This window comes from Bubalus bubalis, chromosome 2, assembly GCF_019923935.1.
Source record: "Bubalus bubalis isolate 160015118507 breed Murrah chromosome 2, NDDB_SH_1, whole genome shotgun sequence".
NCBI lineage: Eukaryota > Metazoa > Chordata > Mammalia > Artiodactyla > Bovidae > Bubalus > Bubalus bubalis.
In genome coordinates this window covers 128,336,722-128,362,149 of record NC_059158.1, presented here as the reverse complement: position 1 = coordinate 128,362,149, position 25,428 = coordinate 128,336,722, and the positions used below count along the sequence as shown (strand labels likewise).

At 39.2% G+C, this 25,428-nt stretch overlaps 1 protein-coding gene across 2 annotated transcripts in view; it reads right to left on the bottom strand.

Annotated features, from left to right (window-relative positions):
• Positions 1-25,428, bottom strand: part of CNTNAP5 (contactin associated protein family member 5) — a 1,053,040-nt gene that overhangs the window by 752,161 nt on the left and 275,451 nt on the right. The gene's annotated exons all lie outside the window — the stretch shown is intronic.

Genomic DNA, 25,428 nt, shown 5'->3' with positions numbered 1-25,428 from the left:
CTTGAGATACATTTTTATTATGTACATTTTTTTACTTCAGTGTATGCTGTAGGATAAGGTTGTGACTTGAATAGATGGATATCCTACAGCCAGTTTCCAATTGTGCGACTGCCTTATCTTCTTATATTCAGGGCTCACTTTTGTTCAGCTTGCTTTTGCTTTTGAGTCAGTCTGCAGAGGCCTTTCTCTCTTATCATTTTCAACGTTCAAACTACGGGTGAGAAAAATCCCTCTTCCTGGTGCTTGTTGTGGCTGCTGTTTTCCAGGAATGGCAGACACAAAGCGTCTGAAAGCTTCTATTGCCCACTGGATGTGCAGCTGGGAAATCCGCAGAGCCCTGAACGTCTTATCATAGGTGCAACAAGCAGATAAGTGTCCTGGGCTCTGACGGCTCAATTCCAGAAGACCCCAGAGAAAGAAAACTATCAACCCATCTAAGCCTAATGGAAGCCCTGATGTGGGGCCAGTGGCCACTTGTCAAGGGCACACAGCGATCTCAGTGTTCTGAACTGAGTCCTGACTCTGGAAATCGTTTGCTTATGTGAAAAGGATTCTTGAAATCATTAGTCACGTTCATGTGTTTACTTCTTTATTCCTTGAAAGTACTAGGAAGTCAGCAAGATAGACTTTAATATACAGTATATTAATTTAAAAAGTGAAAAGTAATTGTTTTCTTATTATAAAAGCACTATATAGTACTTGTCAGAGAAGGCAATGGCACCCCACTCCAGTACTCTTGCCTGGAAAATCCCTTGGATGGAGGAGCCTGGTAGGCTGCAGTCCATGGGGTCGCTAAGGGTCGGACACGACTGAGCAACTTTCTTTCACTTTTTACTTTCATGCATTGGAGAAGGAAATGGCAACTCACTCCAGTGTTCTTGCCTGGAGAATCCCAGGGACAGTGGAGCCTGGTGGGCTGCCGTCTATGGGGTCACACAGAGTCGGACACAACTGAAGTGACTTAGCAGCAGCAGCAGCATAGTACTTGTAGAAAAAAATAGCTTAAAAGGAGAAAAATCCAGCTATTCTCCTCACCCAGAGACACTATCTGTAACACTGGGTATACAGCTTTCTGAATCTTTTATATCACATACACAGCTTTTAAAACAAAAGGTTCATACTGTATATATTATTTTGTAACCTGTATTTTTCACTGGACATATATTATGAACATCTTTCGTTGGCAATAAATATTAATTCTACAACATCAAAAAATATATATGAATGAATAGAATACCAGGCTTCTGGTCACATGATCTAGGTTTGAATCAATTCCCTTCATCAGGACTTCCAGTATATCCCTCAGTAGTATCTATATTTATAGTTTATCTATAGTATCTCCCTTAGACCAGGTAGGAGGGGCCCCTGCCCTGGGCTCCCTGCTATAAAGGAGCCATGCTTTGAGTTTCTCCCTTGATGAGGACTCTGATGGGTGAAGAGCTTACCTGGAAACTTTGCTCTTCTTCCTCCATCCCAGTTTAGACCATGATTCTTAAAGGGTCTCAGACCTCAGAATTATCTAAACCATTTCAGGATCTGTGTAAGCTTCACCTGGGTGCACTTTCCTTGGGGAAGAGGGGCCAGGGCACAAAACTAGTGTGGGTACCAACAGGACCAAGGCATGATGGACAGCATCAGCTGAGCATGGGAAAAAGTGTGTGCAGAGGTTGGAAATGTGAGCTCTGACCCTGGGATGTGCTGGATGGGTCAGTGGTGAGAAAGGAAGAGGTGGTTGTGCATCACATGCCATCTGAACCTAGATGCTCATGTTATGAAAGGATAAATTGGGAGTTTGGGATGGACATATGCACACTAGCTTTCAGGAGGTGCTGCTGCTACTGCTGCTGCTGCTAAGTCACTTCAGTCATGTCCGACTCTGTGTGACCCCATAGACGGCAGCCCACCAGGCTCCCCCGTCCCTGGGATTCTCCAGGCAAGAACACTGGAGTGGGTTGCCATTTCCTTCTCCAATGCAGGAAAGTGGAAAGTGAAAGTGAGTCACTCAGTCGTGTCCAACTCTTCGCGACCCCATGGACTGCAGCCCACCAGGCTCCTCCGTCCATGGGATTTTCCAGGCAAGAGTATTGGAGTGGGGTGCCATTGCCTTCTCGTTAGGAGGTGCTAGTGGTAAACAATCCTCCTGCAAAACAGGAGACACAAGAGACATGGGGTCAATCCCTGGGTCAGGAAGATATCCTGGAGAAGGAAATGGCAACCCACTCCAGTATTCTTGCCTGGAAAATTCCATGGACAGAGGAGTCTGGTGGGCTACAATTCATGGGGCTGCAAAGAGTCAGACACAACTGAGCACACAGTACAAATATACACTACTATATATAAAATAAATACCAATGAAGTCTTATTGTATAGCACAGGGAACTCCACTCAATATTCTGTAATAACCTAAATGACAAAATAATTTGAAAAAGAATCGATACATGTATGTTGATAACTGAATCACTTTGTTGTACACTTGAAACTAACACAACATTGTTAATCAACTACAGTCCAATATAAAATAAAAAAAAATTGAAAAAGAAAGTATATTTTTGAACAGTGAAGGAGAGATCACAAGTTATTTAAAACACAAGTTCTTAACTTTGTATGGCATAAGTTATAGCTTGCATAAACATAGGCATCTGTGATGATATGATATTCATTTGTAGTATTCCCAAGCAAAATTGTCAGATGAAGTAGTGCCTCCTTTTATGAACTGGAGTGAAATTTATTTTTTTATTATTATTTTTTTAATATTAAATGGTCTAATTTTATTTTATTTTTAAACTTTACAATATTGTATTGGTTTTGCCAAACATTGAAATGAATCCACCACAGGTTTAAAAAATCTCTAACTTTATTTCCCAAAGATATTTTAAACTTAAAAAAAAAAAGTTTTAAATTTTATTTTTTGGTCATGTTGCATGGTGTGCAGAATCTTCACTGACCAGGGATAGAACCTGTGTTTCCTTCAGTGGAAGCACAAAGTCTTAACCACTGGACCACCGGGGAAGTTCAGAGTAAATTTATTTAGCTCTATGAATCACAAATTTTTACCAATAAAATGAAACAATAATATTTACCTTTTGTTCAAAGTTAATTTTAGGATATTTATAACAACACTAACTGGTCAGCAAAGAAAGTGTGTTAATCACTTGTTAAAAACAAAATGAAAAACAAAAATAAAAACATCAATACTTATATTTTAATCATATTCAATTATAACCAGTTACAACTGTCTTGTTACTCTCTTTAAAAGGGCAGTCCTCTTTCTTGACACTATTGACAGTCTCATAACACTGATTTATTCTTTTCTTTGCCAACATCTACTGACCCAAAGGCAGAGTGATTCAGCTAGTGTTGGAAGTACCTAGGTAAGTGTCAGCCCCCACGTTCACTCTTAGGACAGCTTGTCTCTTTGTTTTTATTTTAAATTTTGACTTCATCTTTACTATTTCACTTTTGTTATCTCTCTTTTTAAAAAATGCTTTCTTTTTTAAAATAAAATTTAATTCCAAAAATTGAAGTATAGTGTACAATGTGTTAGTTTCAGATGGACAGCAAAGTCATTCAGTTATTTATATATATATATATATATATATATATACACACACTTCCTTTTTCACAATCTTTTCCCCTATAGATTATTACAGAATGTTCAGTAGAGTTCTCTGCACTATACGTAGGTCCTTCTTGTTTACCTATTTTATATATAGTACTGTGTATATGTTAATCCTAAACTCCTAATTTATTTCTCACCACCCTCTTGCTATTCCCTTTGGTAACTATAAGCTTGTTTTCTATGTCTCTAAGTAGATAGACAAATATCATATGATATCACTTATTTGTGGAATCTAAAAAGATGATACAAACGAACTTATTTTCAAAAGAAAGCTGATCTCCTTTAAAATGAAGATTCATTTGTACTGAAAGGCATTGCTGTGAATAATTGAGCTTTATCTTAACATAATGAGATGCTTTCTCACTCAGCGCATATATCCTGTCCTTCTGTGTAACCAGAATCTTCCTGAGAGAGGTCTCTCTTGGATTAGATTAGAATGTGCACTAAATGCTGCATTATTTTAAAGTGTGAGAGACTAAGTTGCATTATGTTTTCCCTCTGCTCCTGGGTTTTCTACTTTTTTCTTCTTAAAAACACTTTGTTTACCAGGAGCATTTTCTCAAAATTCTCCCAAGCTGTGAACATAATCTTATATACAGAACTTTCTATATTATCCAAAGCTGCATATTAGAAATATATATATTTCTCCCTAGATACTTAGGCTGTATAAACAATGCAAGTCATTCTCCTGGAAAACTACATAAATTTATATATTTTCTTCGCAAAATGTGCTACCCTAATTTAATCAAAATTGATAAATGAGTGCAGAAACAGAAGCTGAAGCCCTAAAGACTAATATATTTAGTTTTTCTGATGTGCCATATGCATATTTACACTTCACAATTAAATGACATACAAGGAGACATGCAATATTCCAAAGAAATCGTGACAGCTTTATTAATTCTGCCAACAGCTCACAAGGTTGTTGGTCACAGGAGAATATTTACTGAATTTCTTGCCTATAAAGAGTTACATTTGGAATGGAAATTAATTACCATGACCCCAAAGGTGAGGATCTGAATTTTTACTTTAAATGTTCATGCTACATAAATTCAACAGCCTTTCCTTTCCAAATATTCTTCTAAGCAGTATCTACTTTGTTTAGGATCCAATTTTCACATTCTGTTAGGAAACATTTTCTCAACTTTTCAAATATACTTTTGAGAAGGCAATTGGACATCCATCAGGCAATCTTCCGCTCCATGCAGTGTGCATTTTCTGTGCAGGATCAGGCAATGTGTAAAAATTATGAATCTTAAAATAGAATTTCACCATAAAAATTGGGAGAGATAGATCAGATAACGCCTGTTTCCTAATGATAATGAGGACAGTAAATAATTTTAAAGCCTTCACAGCATGTTCTTTTTAAAAAATCTCTCATCTCTCTTCTCCATATAATAAATCCACAGTATGCTTAAGCCAGCAAAAAGCATATGTAATTTTTATTCTATGGGGGTGTATTTTTGGAAAAGCAAACAAGATGCTGTCTTTTCACCCGGATCCAGGGTTAGCACACAAAAGACAAAGTATCGCTTGTCAGATAAATTCTAATTGGCTGACAGTACTGAGTTTTATGGCTTCACTTCATCTGCACATGAAAACCAGGACATTAATATGCAGGGAAGAAACACATGATATAAAGTTCATAGTGCAGGAGTTAAAGGAAGAACACCAACACATCAGTCAAATATGATCATCCGAAGACCTGTCAAGAGAAACTTTCAGCAGAAATACACCTTCTGCATGGAAGGCTGAGGGGATTACACCAAACAAGTCCTACGCAAGACACACATCGGAAAAATCTTATGACAAATGCACTGAAGAAAATGAGATTTTATGCAACAGAGACCTATATATAAATCATTCTGAGGGCTGCCCAATGTCTTTTTTAGGGGGAAGGCAAAATTTAACTCTCTCCCAGAGCCAAATGGAGCCAAATCAGTTTCTGAAGTCTGCAAAAAAAAAAAAAAAAAAAAAAAAGAAAAAAGAAAAGAAAAGTAAGATACTGTCTCCATAAATGCCAAGAGGATGGTTTCATCAAGTTTAATAACATGTTGACTCAGTTTTTTAAATGGTCATGTTTAATCACATAGACCAGATAACTCTCATTGGTTAGCAGGCATGGTGATGCTGGGCTATTATAATGCAAAAGGCCTTACACTTTCCTCCAACTCTATAGATAAGCCTCAGTTGCCATTGGTTGAGCCTTGACCATATACAAAACTCAGGAAATAAGACTTAATAATCACACCAGTCTTTTAAATTTTCTTCACTTAAATTTATTTATTTTTTTTTTATTTGAGTATACTTGGTTTTGGGTTTTACTTGGCTTTGGGTTTCACTGGTGGCTCAGAGGTTAAAGTCTCTGCCTGCAATGTGGGAGACCTGGGTTTGATCCCTGTGTCAGGAAGATCCCCTGGAGAAGGAAATGGCAGCCCACTCCAGTATTCTTGCCTGGAGAATCCCATGGAGGAAGGAGCCTGATAGGCTACAGTCCACTGGGTCGCAAAGAGTCGGACGTGACTGACATATTTCACTTTCACTTTTATACTTGATTTACACTATTCTGTTTCTTTCCACTATACAGTAAAGTAAACCACTTATACATGCACATATACGCACTCATTTTTTAGATTTATTTCCCATATAAATTATTACAGAGTATTGAGTAGCATTCCTTGTGCTATACAGTAGGTCTTTATTGTTTATCTATTGTATATAGAGTAGTGTGTACATGTTAATCCCAATCTCCCAATTTATCCCTCCCTCCTTACCGCCAGGTAATCATAAGTTTGTGTTCTACATCTATGACTCTATTTCTGTTTTTTAAATAAGATCATTTGTACCCTTTTTTTTTTAGATTCCACCTGTAAGTGATATTCTATGATATTTGTCTTTCTCTTTCTGACAATCTCTAGGTCCATGCATGTTACTGCAAATGTTATTTTTTCACTCTTCTTAATGGCTGAGTAATATTCCATTGTATGTATGTACCACATCTTTTTTATCCATTCATCTGTTGATGGACATCTAGGTTGTTTTCATGTTCTAACTATTGTAAATAATGCTGCAATGAATATTGGAGTGCATTCCCCCCTACACTGTCGGTGGGGATGTAAATTGGTATCGCTACTATGGAGAACAGTATGGAGGTTCCTTAAAAACCTAAAAATAGAGCTTCCATATGATCCAGCAGTCCCACTTCTAGGCATTTACCCAAAGAAAACCATAATTCAAAAAGATTCTTCACTTCTTATTAAATTCAAACAGCTAATGAGGATCAGAGCCTGTCTATGGGACACCAGAGGCTAAACTCTGGATGAAAGCAGAGAGAAGGCTGACAATACAGGACACATTTGAGACTTTGTGGTTAGTCTCCTGGTGGCTCTTGTGTCCTCCACTTAGATTACTTGATTTTGCACTGATGCAAATCCCGGCTGACTGAGTCCTCTCTTTTCACCATTCTCAGGCTTCAGATGGAAATGTGAAGGCCATTTTGACCTTTTGGGTAGCCTAGCCAGAGCTGCTAGGGAAGAAGATAGGTCCCAGTCTCCCAAATCAGCCCTCTGTCCCCTAGACAAATCTGACCATACATATGGTCATACATATGCATGGCACCACCTCCAATTTCATGTCAGAATCCTTTACTCGTGAATTAGTTTCATTCACTCCTCTAAAAGCCTTGCAAGAGAGCCTGCTCTTTCCCCTACTTGCTGTCATCTGTCTTAGGCATGTTGTCCTGAGGACCCACATTCTTTCATCTCTGGATGCTTCTTGGAAGCACAGGCACAAAGCTTCCTTTTCAAGCAGAATTTCTTAAATTCTAAGAGTGGCTGGTATGAAGGGCAGTGATGAATAAGTAGATGCTACACAAGTGGATGCCAAAGTGCCAATTTGTACTGTATGAACATAAGAGGGGATCGTGACCCCATTGGCATAGCCAGTGAGGATTTTAGGATGATCAGACTGTGCAGAGGCCCTACCATCCATTCATATCTTCCTGAAATTGAGATAAGGCAAACAACCATGGATGAGCAGTTCTGGAATGGCACAGTTCTCAAGTAAAGGATTCCAGTTGACAGAAGTATGCACAGTGGAGCTTTATTCATGGCCCCTCTTTGCCTGGATGAGGACAGGACAACTGGGCAACTCACAACTGTGACAAAGGCTCAAAATATTTATCCTAATCCTTGTCTGAAAACTTTCATTTCCCAAACAGTGAATTTACATGTTTCCAATGAACACACTTTGAGTGAGAAGACCCCTGGACCCTCTAGCAACACCATTAATGGGTGAGAACAAGGGCTCTGGATCACTTATGAGGTCTGTGTTACTAACACTCCAAGTGTCTCATGAAAAGGAATGGCTGTATTCCCCAGTACACATTCAGAAATGCAGACATAGATTCAAATCCACAGGCATATCGACCCACATACACAGTTACACACACACACACACACACACACACAATAGTATTATAAAGAGATTCCAGGATGTTGAAATTTGCAAATAATATAACAAGAATGTCTAGGGCAGCCTTTTGATTGGCAATTGTCTGATCTATCCCTTGCCTTAGTTCATAAAGCCACTAAAACTAGTTGGAGGAATCATTCACGACTCTACCTTGGACCAGATCTGGTTTATTCCATTCCACCATCCATGAGCCTTAGCCTCCATTTGACACCTAAAATTCAGTCTTATTGCTGGCCTTTGGCCTTGGTTGATACTGGTCTTGGCCTCCCATCTAGCTGATCCTAGAGTTTCCATGTGGAACTTTGATGGGACTGATGCTCTGGCTACCCACATTCACATTGCCTTTGGAAGTATCAGTAGTTCTACTCCTGGTGTCTAGATAAACCTAATATTGATCACTGACCACCAAGACTGGTGTGTGTGTGTGTATGTGTGTGTGTACATATATAAATAGATAGATAAATAGATATAAATAGATTTGGGCATTGCTTGGTTTACTGAGAGACAGTCAATTGGAGGATATTTTTTGTGTTTTTTGTTTAACAGTTACTCACAAGAACTGATTCAAATATTTACATGGTTTAAATGAACTCCTTTAGTTAATCAGTCAGAAGTCTCTTATCAGTGCCCATGGTTTGAATATCTGAATAGTCCCCAAGGACAGGCTGGTTTCCATTACTCTGACCTCTAGGGGTTGAAAATAGTCTTTCTGTATATGGCAAAATGAATTAGAGTAAGGCAAAATAGACTAATGATGTCCACTTTCTGTTGATCATCTACTGTGCTATGGACATCTTATATTCTTTATCTCTAATGTTCAGATAATCTGATATGAGAGACAATGTTATTTGCATTTCATAGAAAAGCAAACTGGGTATGGAAGTACAGTAACTGCTCCAAAGGCACAGGCAAGTTGTTGGTGGTGGAGTGAAGATTCAAAGGCAGGCTTTGTGCCTACATAGGCCATACGTTTCTGGCATCATTATATCCTCTTTGGTAGGATGTTAGGGGCAATTTTCACATACAAAAGAATGTCACTGAAGAGCAACGAGCCTCCAAATCATGCATGACCTTTGAAAATCCCGTTAGGATCACCAAGACAGGGTGGTCATGAAGTCAACTCATTTTTGGCAGAGTGGAGGAGAGATGGTCTTTACATTTTACCATAGGTAACCTTCAGTGCTTATCTACCAGTAGTCAATGAGACAAATACACAAAGTCCATGTTCTGCATATTTTAAAGACAAGGGCTTCTATCCAAGTGAGCTTTCTTGAACAAGGGCACTATTTCTCATTATTGGCTGCTCTCCATCTGTCCCCTTCTTGGGTGGGCTTTCCAGGCCACTTGCTGATAAATGTAACCTCTCTGCTTGTTGCTGCTGCCCAGGAAAACTGGGAAATTTCTATTCTATCCTTCATCAAAAACACCTACTCTCATTGACCAGCAAAATATCTAGTTGGTTTGTTAGAAGTAAAAGGGTACCAGTGATTACATTGCCAACATTTAATGGCTCATATGGTAAAGAAGTCTTCTGAAATGCAGGAAACCCAGGCTCAATCCCTGTGTTGAAAATATACCCTAGAGAAGGGAATGGCTACCCAGTCCATTATTCTTGCCTGAAGAATTGCATGGACAGGAGCCTGGTGTACTATAGTCTATGGGGTCTATAGTTGGACATAACTGAGGAACTAAGCATGCCTATCTTAATTTCTTTAATTTTGCAGAGGGATGTTGCATTTTCTATGCAACAGCAATGGTAGCAAAGATGACTGATACTCATCATAGGGAAACCTGCCATGCATTCAGTATAGTTTGTTGTTATTAGTCTTACGTGGGATTTATTTAAATACAATGATTTTCTCCTTTCCAGGATTCATATGTTGGATTATTTCATACTTTCCTAGTAGCTACCTTTTCCCAAGCCAAGTCAGTCCTGGTAAGAATGGGTGTGCTATAAATAACTAGTAAGCAGCTACAATAATCACAATGAAACCAAGAACTGTGCTTGTCCAATGTTCTCAAGTTTCCCTGACCCTCTCAGTTAGAAAATCCTGTTCGCGTCAAACCTGCATTCCTCCAACCACACATACAGCACTGTTTTTCTCTTATTCAAGAGTTTGAGGACTGGTACTTGAACAGCCTCTGCTTTTGACAGCCAAGAGGAAAGAAATGTCACTGCCGAAATAGCATCTTGTCTGCAGTTCCCAAGTAAAGTGGCCTGGTTACAAGGTGAATACTGTAGCAGGCGGCAGGCAGGTGAAACCCCTTCTGAGAATGAGAGTTCTCATTGCCTCCAATCTGGGCAGTGGAGCTTAGAAAGTAAAATGTGAAGGGGTAGGGGTAGGGGTCAGGGGATCAGATCAGATCAGATCAGTGGCTCAGTCATGTCCGACTCTTTGCGACCCCATGAATCGCAGCACGCCAGGCCTCCCTGTCCATCACCAACTCCCGGAGTTCACTCAGACTCAAGTCCATCGAGTCAGTGATGCCATCCAGCCATCTCATCCTCTGTCCTCCCCTTCTCCTCCTGCCCCCAATCCCTCCCAGCATCAGAGTCTTTTCCAATGAGTCAACACTTCGCATGAGGCGGCCAAAGTACTGGAGTGTCAGCTTCAACATCATTCCCTCCAAAGAAATCCCAGGGCTGATCTCCTTCAGAATGGACTGGTTGGATCTCCTTGCAGTCCAAGGGACTCTCAGGAGTCTTCTCCAACACCACAGTTCAAAAGCATCAATTCTTCGGCGCTCAGCCTTCTTCACAGTCCAACTCTCACATCCATACATGACCACAGGAAAAACCATAGCCTTGACTAGCTGGACCTTTGTTGGCAAAGTAATGTCTCTGCTTTTAAATACGCTATCTAGGTTGGACATAACTTTCCTTCCAAGGAGTAAGCGTCTTTTAATTTCAGGGCTGCAGTCACCATCTGTAGTGATTTTGGAGCCCAAAAAAATAAAGTCTGACACTGTTTCCATTGTTTCCCCATCTATTTCCCATGAAGTGATGGGACCAGATGCCATGATCTTTGTTTTCTGAATGTTGAGCTTTAAGCCAACTTTTTCACTCTCCACTTTCACCTTCATCAAGAGGCTTTTTAGTTCCTCTTCACTTTCTGCCATAAGGGTGGTGTCATCTGCATATCTGAGGTTATTGATATTTCTCCCGGCAATCTTGATTCCACCTTGTGTTTCTTCCAGTCCAGCGTTTCTCATGATGTACTCTGCATAGAGGTTAAATAAGCAGGGTGACAATATATAGCCTTGACGTACTCCTTTTCCTATTTGGAACCAGTCCATTGTTCCATGTCCAGTTCTAACTGTTGCTTCCTGACCTGCATACAGATTTCTCAAGAGGCAGGTCAGGTGGTCTGGTATTCCCATCTCTTTCAGAATTTTCCACAGTTTATTGTGATCCACACAGTCAAAGGCTTTGGCATAGTCAATAAAGCAGAAATAGATGTTTTTCTGGAACTCTCTTGCTTTTTCCATGATCCAGCAGATGTTGGCAATTTGATCTCTGGTTCCTCTGCCTTTATTTAAAATAGATAACCAACAAAGACCTACTTTATAGTGCAGGGAACTCTACTGATTATTTTGTAATGACCTATAATGGAAAAGAATCTGAAAAAGTATATATATACATATATCACTTTGCTCTACACCTGAGACCAAGACAATATCATAAATCAACTACATAGAAAAAAGGAAATAATTCTTTAGAAAATAAAGTAATTTGTCAACATAACTTAAGATGTGAAAACTGTACTCCATTTCTGTGTGTGTGTGTGCACATGTGAAACATGTTATATTTACCTGGAGTTAGATCTGTAGGCAAAGATTCTATTTTACCTTGCATGGTGTTTTAATTTCAGTATATAGCTGTTTGTCTACTCATGGATGAATGAACCTTTCTTTTTAAACTCTAAGCATTCATCTCATCCAATGTATTTTACATTTTGGAATGTATTAAGCTGTGCTCATTGAGCGTATCACTGGTTACTGATATATGCATTTAAAATTATTCCACATTAGAGAAGGAAACCCTCCTACAATGTTGGCTGGTGGGAATGTAAATTACTTCAGCCATTATGGAGAACAGTATGGAGATTTCCCAAAAGTACTAAAAGTAGAGTTGCCTTATGGTCTTGTGATTCCTCTCCTGAGACAAAAGTATAATTCAAAAAGATACATACAAGCTTATTTTCATAGAAGCACTATATGCCAAGCACAATAGCTAAGGCATGAAAGCAACTTACATGTCTATTGACAGATGAGTGGTTAAAGAAGTTGTACATATACACAATGGAATATTATTCAGCCATAAAAGGAACAAAATCACTACAGGTGGTAACTGCAGCCATGAAATTAAAAGATGCTTGGCATTGAAACATGTAAAATATCATGTATGAAACGAGATGCCAGTCCAGGTTCGATGCACGATACTGGATGCTTGGGGCTGGTGCACTGGGATGACCCAGAGGGATGGTATGGGGAGGGAGGAGAGAGAGGGTTCAGGATGGGGAACACGTGTATACCTGTGGCAGATTCAGTTTGATATTTGGCAAAACTAATACAATTATGTAAAGTTTAAAAATAAAATAAAATTTAAAAAAAAAAGAAAGAAAAAAAAATAAATAAAAGATGCTTACTCCTTGGAAGGAAAGTTATGACCAACCTAGATAGCATATTCAAAAGCAGAGACATTACTTTGCCAACAAAGGTTCGTCTAGCCAAGGCTATGGTTTTTCCTGTGGTCATGTATGGATGTGAGAGTTGACTGAGTGCCGAAGAATTGATGCTTTTGAACTGCGGTGTTGGAGAAGACACTTGAGAGTCCCTTGGACTGCAAGGAGATCCAACCAGTCCATTCTGAAGGAGATCAGCCCTGGGATTTCTTTGGAAGGAATGAAGCTAAAGCTGAAACTCCAGTACTTTGGCCACCTCACGTGAAGAGTTGACTCATTGGAAAAGACTCTGATGCTGGGAGGGATTGGGGGCAGGAGGAGAAGGGGACAACAGAGGATGAGATGGCTGGATGGCATCACTGACTCAATGGACGTGAATCTCAGTGAACTCCGGGAGTTGGTGATGGACAGGGAGGCCTGGTGTGCTGCGATTCATGGGGTCGCAAAGAGTAGGACACGACTGAGCGACTGATCTGATATGATCTCATCTGATAAAAGGAACAAAACTGAATCAGTTATAGTGAGGTGAATGAGTCTAGAATCTGTCACATAAAGTGAAGAAAGAGAAAAATAAATATTGCATAATAACACATATGTATGGAAATTAGAAAAATTGTATGATGAACTTATTTGCACAGCAGTAATACAGATGCAAATATAGAGAATGAATTTGTGGACACAAACTGGGGGAGGAGAGAGTGGGACAAATTGAGAGAGTAGCATTGACATATATACATTGCTGCGGTTTAGTCACTGAGTCATGTCTGACTCTTTTGAGACCAGGGTCCTCTGCCCAAGGAATTTTTTAGGTAAGAACACTGGAGTGGGTTGGTATTTCCTTCTCCAGGGGATCTTCCTGACCTAAGGATTGAACCCAGATCTCCTACATTGGAGGGAGGATTCTTTACCACTGAGTCACCAAGGAAGCTGCGTAGATACATTACCATGTATAAAATAGATAGCTAGTATGAAACTGCTGTATAACACAGAGAGCTCAGCTTAGTTCTCTGTGATGATCTAGTGGGGTGGGATAGTGGGGTGGGAGTGAGGTTCAAGAGGAAGGGGATAATTGTATACTTATACCTGATTCACATTCTTGTACAGCAGCAACAAACACAACATTGTAAAGCAATTATCTTCCAATTAAAAGTTAAAAAAATGAAAAAGACAAGCACCATATGATATCACTTATGCGGAATCTAAAATATGACACAAATGAGCTTATCTATGAAACATACACAAACTCATAGACATAGAGAAGAGACCTATGATTGCCAAAAAGTACAGTGGCGTAGGGGAGGGATAGACTGATTTTGGGGTTAGCAGATGTAAACTATTATAGATAGGAACTATAATATCCTGTGATAAAGCACAATGGAGAAGAATGTGAAAAAGAACATGTATAAACCATTCTTTATATATATATATATATATATATATATATAAAGTGTATAAACCGAATCACTTTGCTGTACAGCAGAAATTAAGACAACATGGTAAGCTGACTACAATAATATTTCAAAATGAATAAATAAAAATTGTTCTTCATTATTTAGTTTCAAATGGCCACAGAGGAATATTTGTACTATCATAGAGATATGTGACTCTTAGAAGACAATTGCCATAAAGTTCTCTATACCTCCTTGTTATTTAGAGGAATCTCTTTAAGTAGAGCACTGGGATAGCACAATCACAACCTCCTATTTTCCTGGAATACTTTGTAGCAACCAGAAGGCCAATTTCTTCCTGTAGAACAGCACACAGCTAGACTCAATTAGAACTCAACCCTTAAATGCAGAGTCTTGCTTAATATTTTTCAAATAATTAAGGGTGAGAGAAGGTCCTGTATATCTAAGACATCAAAGAGGCACCATAATAATGTCATCTTGCATTTGCCCAGCCATTTTGCCCAATTGCCACCTTGTAACCCATGTAGGCACTATATTCACAATCTTTCAAATTAGGTATAATGAATCCTTATTCCTCGGTAGTATCATTAATCCAACAATTACTGTTTTGAAATGGCTGTCAAATTGTCTTTGGTCATATACAAAGAGCATCACTCTGTGGCAAATCCTTGAAAACTGTTTGCTGGAACAAATTAATGAGACATTTACACTCTCTTCTTTTCCCTGACAACCCTGGCTGCCTCCTCCAAGATAGCTCATTCATTGTCCACATTTCAGATTTGTAGCCACCCAGAGTTGTTATGTGATCTGCTTTGCTGTGGGTATTTTTCTCACATCAAGTCATTTGCATGGGTCACTTTGTTGTGTGGGGGCTTCCATACAGCTGTTCCTAGGAATACGTGTGATATAACAGGACAGCTTTAATGAGCTATGGGCAAAAGATAATCTCTAGCAAATGCATCAATTGCATGGCTTTCAAGTCATATTTATAATGATGGAAATGTAATTTTAGAGAACATTTCTGTTTTATCACTGTGGAATGAGGCACCTGGGGCAAACAGTGTATTTCTATTATGGGATATTATTTATTTACTTATTTATTTATATTTTTAATGAAGTATAGTTGAGTTACAATGTTATGTTACTTTCTGCTTTACAGAAAAGTGACTTAGTTATACACAAATATACATTCTTTTTTATATTCGTCTCTATTATGTTTTATCTTAGTACTGAATATAGCTCACTGCACTGTACTATAGGACTTTCTTTATTCATTTTACATGTAAAAGTGTGCATCTGCTAACCTCAAACTTTGTGTTAGTCAAAGTAGACATGTGGAGTTACCTACCAGACTGGACTCTGTCTTCCATAATCATTCTGCTCAGTTTCTTGTACAAGACTAACTCCCATGGAGCTATATTTGGAAGGATTGCAATAAAAGAAAGAGAAGAATTGCTCTAAGTCCTAAGAGAAAACTGTTGGTAATTCAGTCGTGTCTGATTCTTTGTGATTCCGTGGACTGTATTCCGCCAGGCTCCTCTGTCCATGGACTTCTCCAGGCAAGAACACTGGAGTGGGTAGCCATACCCTTTTCCAGGGTATCTCCCCTGCCCAGGGATCAAACCTGGGTCTCCTGCATTGCAGGCAGATTCTTTACCGTCCTAAGAGATGACACAACAAAGTGGACAGGAAAGAAAGATGTGCAAGAGATCACTTCTACTCAAAGTGATTAATGTAGGAGAAGTGTCATTGGGGGCCTGGGATAATATTTGAACTGAATCTTAAAAGATAAGATAACATTTACAGAACTGGAAATGTATGTGTTGAAGGGACATGGTGGGGATTTCAGGAAAATTCCAAGTGATGGTGTTACTAAGAGTATAAAGTCTTAAAGATGGAAAAGCATTACTAGGCACAGCAAGTCATGGGTCTCTTGAACCTGCACCTGCCTTGTGCTAGGAGCTGTGGTGAAATCAGGTTGTTAAAGAAGCTGATGTGCACAGTCCATACCTCAGTAGAGAAACTCAGAGATTCATGTGTGGAATCATAGCAGAATCCTCAAATTCATACATGAAGTAGTTTCCTACAGCTGCCATGCAAATTAGCTAAACTGAATGGCTTTAAACCAAATTATTTCTTAGTTCTGGAAGCCAGAAGTAAAAAAATCAAGGTGTCAGCAGGGCCATACTCTCTCTGAAACCTCTAGTGAAGATTCCTTCCTTGTCTCTTCCTAGCTTCTGATAGCTCCTGGCCATCTGTAGTGTTCCCTAGTTTGTAGCTGCATTCCTTCAGCCTCTGCATCCATCTTTACATGATCTTCCTCAAGTTTCTTGGTGTCCTCTCCTCCATTTATAAGAATCCCAGTCATTGGATTTAGAGTTCTCCCTATTCCATGATGATTTGCCTCAAGGTCCTTAACTGCCTACATTCACAAAGACCTTATTTCCACAAGAGACCACATTCTGAGGTTCTATGTGGACATGGATTTAGTGGGGAAACTATTCAACCCTCTACAAGTCTGTAGGCAAGTAAAAAAGTATCCAAAATGTAGTTTAAGGAATATGTATCAGCAGTAAAACAAACTTCAAAACAAGCTTGGACTTTTGGAAATCAGTCAAAAGTAAGTATTTCAACTAACTCTTTTTGTCTGGCTAGCCAGACCATTTTGAATTGAATAAATGATGTGTTTCTATTATCCAGTATTGCCCAGAATAGATACTGATAAACGATTCCTGAGATTGTAAGCCTTTACCAAGACATCTGTCATAAGAGTCCATCCTCTACCAAGGCCCCAGCTTTGATTTTGAAGCTACGCTCAAATGATTTTCCTAGGAGTTGATTTAAACAAAATGCCCATGGCTACAAATCTGCTCAGAGTTAAATTCCAAGCCCTCCAGGTGGTTTACCTTTTCAGACCCACTTACATTTCTGTCATGTTACTTAGTAACCTGTGTCTACCTACAAGAATGGCAGGCATTTCATCCATCCTGGGAGGAAGTTGAATTGCATTACTCCCAATAAGTGAAACACTTAACTGTTTAGAGCAACAAAGGTTCTCCTCTTACCAGCAGGTACCTAGCATGTTATATCCTCTGGAGTTGACAAATGCCACTGGCCTAGAAAACATACTGGGAACATGAACAGGGATACTTTGAGATAAATAACATTTTATACCTGAGGAAAGAAAGGTGCCTTTGGGTATTCTGACAAAGTATTGGTCTGTGTTCAAATTTGCTTCCAATAACAACTCAAGGGTTGCTAATTTGATGACTGTTTACGTATCAGGGACGTTAGAATATGGACAGATTTGATAGCTCAGTGAATTCTTGCATCACTCTGATGAAAGTTTATTAAACTTTGCTAGAAGTGAACTTCAAGGCCCAGAGAGATAAATGCTGTTCAGTTCAGTCACTCAGTCATGTCTGACTCTTTGCAACCCCATGGACTGCAGCACGCCAGGGCTCTCTGTCCATCACCAACTCCCAGAGCTTACTCAAACTCATGTCCATTGAGTCTGTGATGCCATCCAACCAACTCATCCTCTATTGTCCCCTTCTCTTCTTGCCCTCAATCTTTCCCAGCATCAGGGTCTTTTCAAATAAGTCAGCTCTTCGCATCAGGTGGCCAAAGTATTGGAATTTCAGCTTCAGCATCAGTCCTTCCAGTGAATACCCAGGACTGATCTCCTTTAGGATGGACTGGTTGGATTTCCTTGCAGTCCAAGGGACTCTCAGGATTCTTCTCCAGCACCACAGTTCAAAAGCATCAATTCTTTAGCACTCAGCTTTCTTTATAGTCCAACTCTCAATCCATACATGGCTACTGGTAAAACCATAGCTTTGACTCGATGGATCTTTATTGGCAAAGTAAGGGGTGACACTATTTTTAAATAGCAAAGACTCAAATTCAGCTTTGCCTAAATCCAAGGTTCATGTTCTGAATCTATTCACAAAGAAGCATTTTATTAAATACTTTTAAATGAAAAGAGATTCAAGTGAAATAATATAATCCTGATACAATTTGAATCAAAAATCCTCCTTCCCCATCATCTTCTTATCTAAATCCATGGAGTACAACCCCAGGTGCTGACAGCACTATATCTAGTGTTAGATAAACGAAAGTACTTGCAAGTGGAAAACAATTCACAGTCCACTTGCCTTATTATTATTACTCATCTTCCAAAAGTCTGATAAGTAGTGTTCAATTAGTTCCAAAATGCATTCATTTATTTTCTTTGGCTTCTTTTTTCCTGTTTTGAACAAGTAAACCACCCAAGTCATAGAATGACAGAACAACACACTCAATAAAACTTTAATATGTTCCTTCATCAGGGGTCATCCTGAGTAGAAAAAGCAAATGATCATGCCAGTCTCAAAGAATGGTGATAGCTACTTTTAAAGGAAAGCAGCTGGCACATATGTATGCCAGCAGGAGGGGAGTGCTTTTGCTGATTAGAGATGAGTCCTGTAATGGGAAGGACATGCATTTTGGACTCAGATGGTGCCTTTTAAAATCTCAGTCCAGCTATTCACTTGGAGTAGGGTTCTCATTAACTCCACGAATCCTGTTGTCTCACCTTTAAGTTGAAATGACCTCTCTTCTGCAGAGTTTATAAAAGCAGTCAGCACAAATGGGGCTCATAGTAGACATCCTACATGTTGCTAGTACCATTGTTTCTAGTATGCCTGAAAGGTAGATACAGGAAAAATGATATCTATATCTATACCTGTCTATGTATCTGCTGAAAAAGACTCTTGAGGGTCCCTGGGACAGCAAGGAGATCAAACCAGTCAATCCTAAAGGAAATCAACCCTGAATATTCATTGGAAGGACTGATACTGAATCTAAAACTCCAATAATTTGGCCACCTGAGGTGAAGAGCTGACTCATTGAAAAAGACCCCGAGGCTGGGAAAGATTGAAGGCAGGAGGAGAAGGGGACGACAGAGGATGAAATGGTTGGATGCCATCACTGACACAATGGACATGAGTTTGAGCAAATTTGAGGAGATGGTGAAGGACAGGGAAGCTTGTCATGCTGCAGTCCATGGGATCACAAAGAGTTGGACATGATTTAGTGACTGAAAAACAATAAATCTGTAATCATATCAAACAGTGCTTCTTATTCAAAGGTAATCTCTACCATAAAATGTTAGAGTCTTGCTGGGTCATTATGTCTTGAAAGTAATATGTTGTCTGAATAAGGCTTTGGCAATGAGCAACAGAGCTGGAGAAGGCAATGGCACCCCACTCCAGTATTCTTGCCTGGAAAATCCCATGGACGGAGGACCCTGGTGGGCCGCAGTCTATGGGGTCGCTGGGAGTAGGACATGACTGAACGATTTCATTTTCACTTTTCACTTTCATGCATTGGAGATGGAAATGGCAACCCACTCCAGTGTTCTTGCCTGGAGAATCCCAGGGACAGGGGAGCCTGGTGGGCTGCCGTCTATGGGGTCGCACAGAGTCAGACACGACTGAAGCTACTTAGCAGCAGCAGCAGCAGCAAGATAAAGATATATATACCCAAATCTATAAGTATAGTCATATAATTTAAATTTATAAATATATGTATGTTATCTTTAAATAGTAATATATATACATATGTGTATATACCTAACAAACACACACATATATATATGTACATATATATCCACAATTATACACCTCTAGCTTAAATAATAGGGTAACATTCTAACAATAGCAGACTTTTCACTCATATCTTTACATTTCAATAAAGGTAGTCTGTAAGATTTCAAGTTTCTAGAAAAAATGATTTAAAAAGTAGTCTTATTGATTTTGCAAATATCTCAAAAAGTTCCTGCAACTTTAAAACCTCTCTACCATGTTACAAGAAGGAAGATTTTGCATTTTCTATTATGAGTATTTGACTTATCATTATACAAAATTGACAAAGCCATTTATTGAGTTGTCATTTAGCTGTTTTAGGAATTATTCACTCATTGGCAGTCCATGTCAGAAAGAGAAGTCCAGCACATAATGCAGAATAAGGAAAGGTACATACAAAGGAAGCATTAACAACAGATTGGGATCCCCACCAAAGAAGGAGACACTGGACTCCAGGCCATGCTGGGCAGCTGCCTCTCTCTCCTAGGGGTGCCTCAGAGATAAAATAACTTGGGCTCAGCCAAGCAGAGCAAGTTTTCCTCACCATGAGCCCCTGGAATGCACCTGCAGACGCCACATGCACCAGTGACGGCAGCCATGGTGTTTCCGGACGGGAGCACCAGAGGGCAACCGGCTTGACGGAATGGGGACCAAAGGACAGATCCCCAGGCAAAGTGTGGCTAACAAGCACAAGATCTTCCCCAAATATTTTGTTATTCAAGTAGTTTAGGTGCCCTTCCCAAGCTATGGCTTGGTACATACACATCCCTTCTTAAATTCTCACATACTCAAAGCACTCATATAAACACAGTGTCTGAAACACAACACCTACAGACTTATGCACCAGGTAGGGGAGGTTAGGAGGGATACCAGGATATAGAAATTTTAGGCAGAAAATCACCCCCACTCAGAAACAGATCCACAGACATAGAAAGCAAGCTCATGTATACGAAAGGGGAGATGGGGGTTAGGGATAGATTAGGAAGTTAGAATTAACATATACACACTACTATATATAAAATAATCAACAAAGACCCTCTGTACAGCATAGGGAACCCTACTCAATATTTTTTAATAACCGATAAGGGAGGAAAATATTTAAAAAATCATATATATGTATATATAGAGTATATACCTGAATCACTTTGCTGGATAACTGAAACTAACACAGCATTGTATATAAACTATATTTCAATACAAAATAAATAAAACAAAAGAGTGGATTTTGTCATGGATCCCTACAGTACTCAGGGCTCTTCATTTTCTCACCTATACTTAGAGACTTTTATATTCACATATGTTATGACACACAGGCAGGTGAGCTGACCAGAATATGGCACTAACTTGTCCAGGCTTATCTTCTTAGCCTTCCTCTATTCCTCCTACTTTGTTTCAGAGTCCTTTAATGAGATTCTGGCCCTCAGATATTGCACTGGGTCACAAATGGGGACAGATAGGACACAATGATGAATGAACAGCTGCCAGATCAAAAGAGTTAATGTGAAAAACATTCATAGCACTTGTTTTATTGACAAGTCAGAAACTTCATGCTCCCATCTCTATGCCCATCTGCACATACCCTTTCACTATGTACCTTTCCATGTATTTATCTCACGTTTGACTAAGGATATCTACATTCTTACTCTTGAAGTCTCCTTAATTTATTCTATGCAGAATGCAGCTAACAGATGCTTGATATCCTAAATTACAATCAGATAAGACAGAATGCTAGAGGTCCATGATTCTCTGGTACAGATTTTTTTTTTTAAAACTGCTATTTGCAACTGTATCTCCCTGCCACACAACAAAGCACCTGTGATGTTCAGGTCAAAATAATTTCAGCCCAATTTTTCTGAGTCCCTTTCTCTCCTTCCAGTACTTAAACAAAACAGAAAAGCTCTGTTCCCTTTTCCTATGGACTTGAGATTTCATTTCCAAGTAATTCTGGAGTCCTTAAATTAGACAATTATTGTCAAGGTTAATGTCTAGACAAATTTAGTGCTATCAGTCAGCTTATCTCTGGAATTTAGAGAGCCACCACAAGAGCAGTGGTGCCACTGGGTACAAGGCTGTGTGCAGGATAACCTCCACCAAGAACAATAGCAATTGGTTAGATTGGAAACACAAAATCAACTCCTGCAGTGCTCTCCTTTTATTAACATTGAAGTAACAATATTTAACAGGAATAGAAACTTGTGGTTTCTATGTTATGCTTTTCCCCTTAGTATCAACCACTGTCATTAAAATAATAAACTTAATGAAGCTTACTTTCCTTTGGACTTTTTAAAAAACACTTGAGAGACTCTTAGCCTCCTTGAGGTCCCCACCGGCCTGGAATCTTTCCATCTGGCTAGAGCCAAGCAGGCACTGGGGGCTTCAAACTTTGGACTAGAGCCCTTTTCTTGAGGAGTCAGTAACTCCCCTAGGCTCCTTTCTAGCTATTCTGTCTGCGAACAGAACTCTCAGCTAATTGTCTTTAATGAGACTGGGTGGGTAACTATCTTTGCCAGTAATCACAAGGAGATCGCACCTTCTTCACTGAGTACTCAGTTTATTAAAAAAAAAAAAAAAAATCTGGCGTATTAAAACTTGCTTCCATTTTAGATGCAAAACTCAAAAGAGAGAAACCTGAGAGATGCCGTCCTCTGGGTATCGTCACCAAGTATTTCGCTTGTACCTACATTTAGTAGCAATTTTATCATGTATTTGCTTTTTTCAAACTTGAAAATTTTTATTTTGTATCAGGGTATGGCAGGTTAACAATGTCATGATAGTTTCAGGCTCACTTGATTTTTTTAGATAAGCAATTTTTACTGAAGTATAGTTGATTTATTTTACCAGACTATTACTTTCAGGTGTACAGCATAGTGACTCAGTATTTTTACAGGTTATACTCCATTGCAAGTTATTACAAGGTAATGGCCATAATTCCCTGTGCTGTACAATATATCCTTGTTTATCTATTTTTTTTCTGTTCTTTTTTTTAAATTGAAGTATAGTTGATATACAATGTTGTGTTAGTTTCAGGTATAGAGCAAAGTGATTGTAAACCTTATAGGCATTTATCCATTTATAGTGTACACACTAGTTCTCAAAGTGAGATCCCCTTATCAGCTGTGCCAGTATCACCTTTATAACTTCAGGTTATAAATGGAAATTTTCAGCCCCACCTCAGATCTATTGGATCAGAAGCTCCCCAAGAATGGCCCAGCAACCTGTGTCTTAATAAGCCTGTGGGGCATTCTGATACACATTCATTGTTGAGAATCCCTCCTTTACAGATATAGTGCACTCATTATATCCACTTAACAGAGGAGGAAACTAAGGTTTCCTAAGGTTTTAGCTATTTATCAAAGTCATAGAATGTCTAGGTATTAGACTTAAAACCTAAGATAATCTATGTAAAAAGAAAAAGAAAAAAAAATCATGGTAGTTGAACACTAAATAAATAAAGGATAGTTGAGTTCTTTTTTTGTAGTTACTATACCTAGCTAGCATAATTTATTAACATAAGAAAATTTAAATCTTTGCTACATGTTAAAGCTGAAATACTAACTCTAATTTCTTCTGATCTAAGGAGGGTAGTTCAAAAACTGAACTGGTTTATAAATATTGGAAATACAATTATAAGTCAAGTTTCCTGTGAACCACTAAGTACCTTAGTGATAAGATTAATCTAAAAACAGTAGATTTAGAAGAATTAATTTTAAGCAGATCATCCTCCCTGCTTTGATATAAGCTGCTGGATCCTTTCCCATTACAAATGCAACTGGTTTGTAGAGACTGCAAACATCTGCTCTCCCCTAGAAAGTGTCTGTATGAATATTAATCCCGAAGACTACATGTTGACTCTCGGTCCATGTGATGTGTTTAAATGCCACATGTGTAAATGTGCGAAGGGTATTTACTCCTGAAAGAGGGTAGACCCCATGTTGGGAAGTTCTCTGAAACATTTCAGCAGTTCTAACATTAAGAAGGGAAAACATATGGGCATCCATGAGAAACTTTCAAGGGCTAAGTGTGGAGCCAAAGGGTTGGAGGGAAGCCTGCTGGTTTGAGGTAAAGACCAGCTGTTGCTTCCATAGTGTTGACTGGCCAGTTGTTCTCACTCCCCTTTTCTGCACAATTTTATCTGGTGATAAGAGAATCGAAGGTCAACAAAAATGCTTAGCATAGAACAGGATTATTCAAGGGAAACATATATTAAACTTTGGAGAATTTTACTTGTCTGGTCTAAATTGGGTCCATAGTTATGCTCAGGGCTTACTGCCATGTATTTCTACAAGGCAGGGCATAAACTAAGGAGTCTGAGCAGAGAAGTGTAGAAAAATGGATGTAAAGGGTCTGAAAGTTTCTAGATATATGCCTGCCATGAATGGAGACAATGAACTCTCCAAGGAGGCTGAGTAGCATTTTCAAAGTCATAAAAGTAACCATATAAGTAATGATAAAACTGGAATCTGACCCTAATCAAAAGCCTCTGCATTTCCCTTGACCTGGTGCATGGTGATACCTTGCTTTTGCATTAATGGCCTCCATTAAAATAGGGGCAAGATTCTGAGCATGCCAAGCTCTTAAAAGAGTTATTAACAATGTCCAGCTAGGAAATGAGCAGCTATATTAAAAGCTTAGGCATTTATGTGTGTAAGGGAGAATAAAAGAAAGAACTATTAATGAAATCTTGAAAAAATTTTAATAGTATTTTCTGATGGTCTTTGTGATTTAACAAAAAAATGTCAAAACAAAATGATGAACACAGAATGACTTATTTGCTTTGATCTATAGCTAATGGCACCCCACTCCAGTACTCTTGCTTGGAAAATCCCATGGACGGAGGTGCCTGGTAGGCTGCAATCCATGGGGTCGCTAAGAGTTGGACACGACTGAGTGACTTCATTTTCACTTTTCACTTTCATGCATTGGAGAGGGAAATGGCAGCCCACTCCAGTGTTCTTGCCTGGAGAATCCCAGGGACGGGGGAGCCTGGTGGGCTGCCGTCTATGGGGTCACACAGAGTCGGACTGAAGTGACATAGCGTAGCATAGCATAGCATATAGCTAAAGAAGATACAGTGATCTGCTGCTGCTGCTACTGCTAAGTCGCTTCAGTTGTGTCTGACTCTGTGCGACCCCATAGATGGCAGCCCACCAGGCTCCCCCATCCCTGGGATTCTCCAGGCAAGAACACTGGAGTGGGTTGCCATTTCCTTCTCCAATGCATGAAAGTGAAAAGTGAAAGTGAAGTTGCTCAGTCATATCCAACTCTTCAAAACCCCATGGACTGCAGCCCACCAGGCTCCACTGTCCATGGGATTTTCCAGGCAAGAGTACTGGAGTGGGGTGTCATTGCCTTCTCCACAGTGATACTAATAGACTACAAATCTAGCCAGTCTCCCTCTCCAGGTTTACCTTGTACAAATGACCAGGGAAATCTTGTACCTAATTTTATTAATTTGGGTGTCTTCACTATTTGTATTTTTCCTTTAAACTGTTTCTTGTAGTTTCTTTCCTTTAAGCTGTTTCCCCTAAACCAAGCAGGACCCTGTGAGGCCTTCCTGAGGACAGACCCTCATATTTATCACTCTTGTTTGTAGAAAATCATTAGCTTCTGAGGCC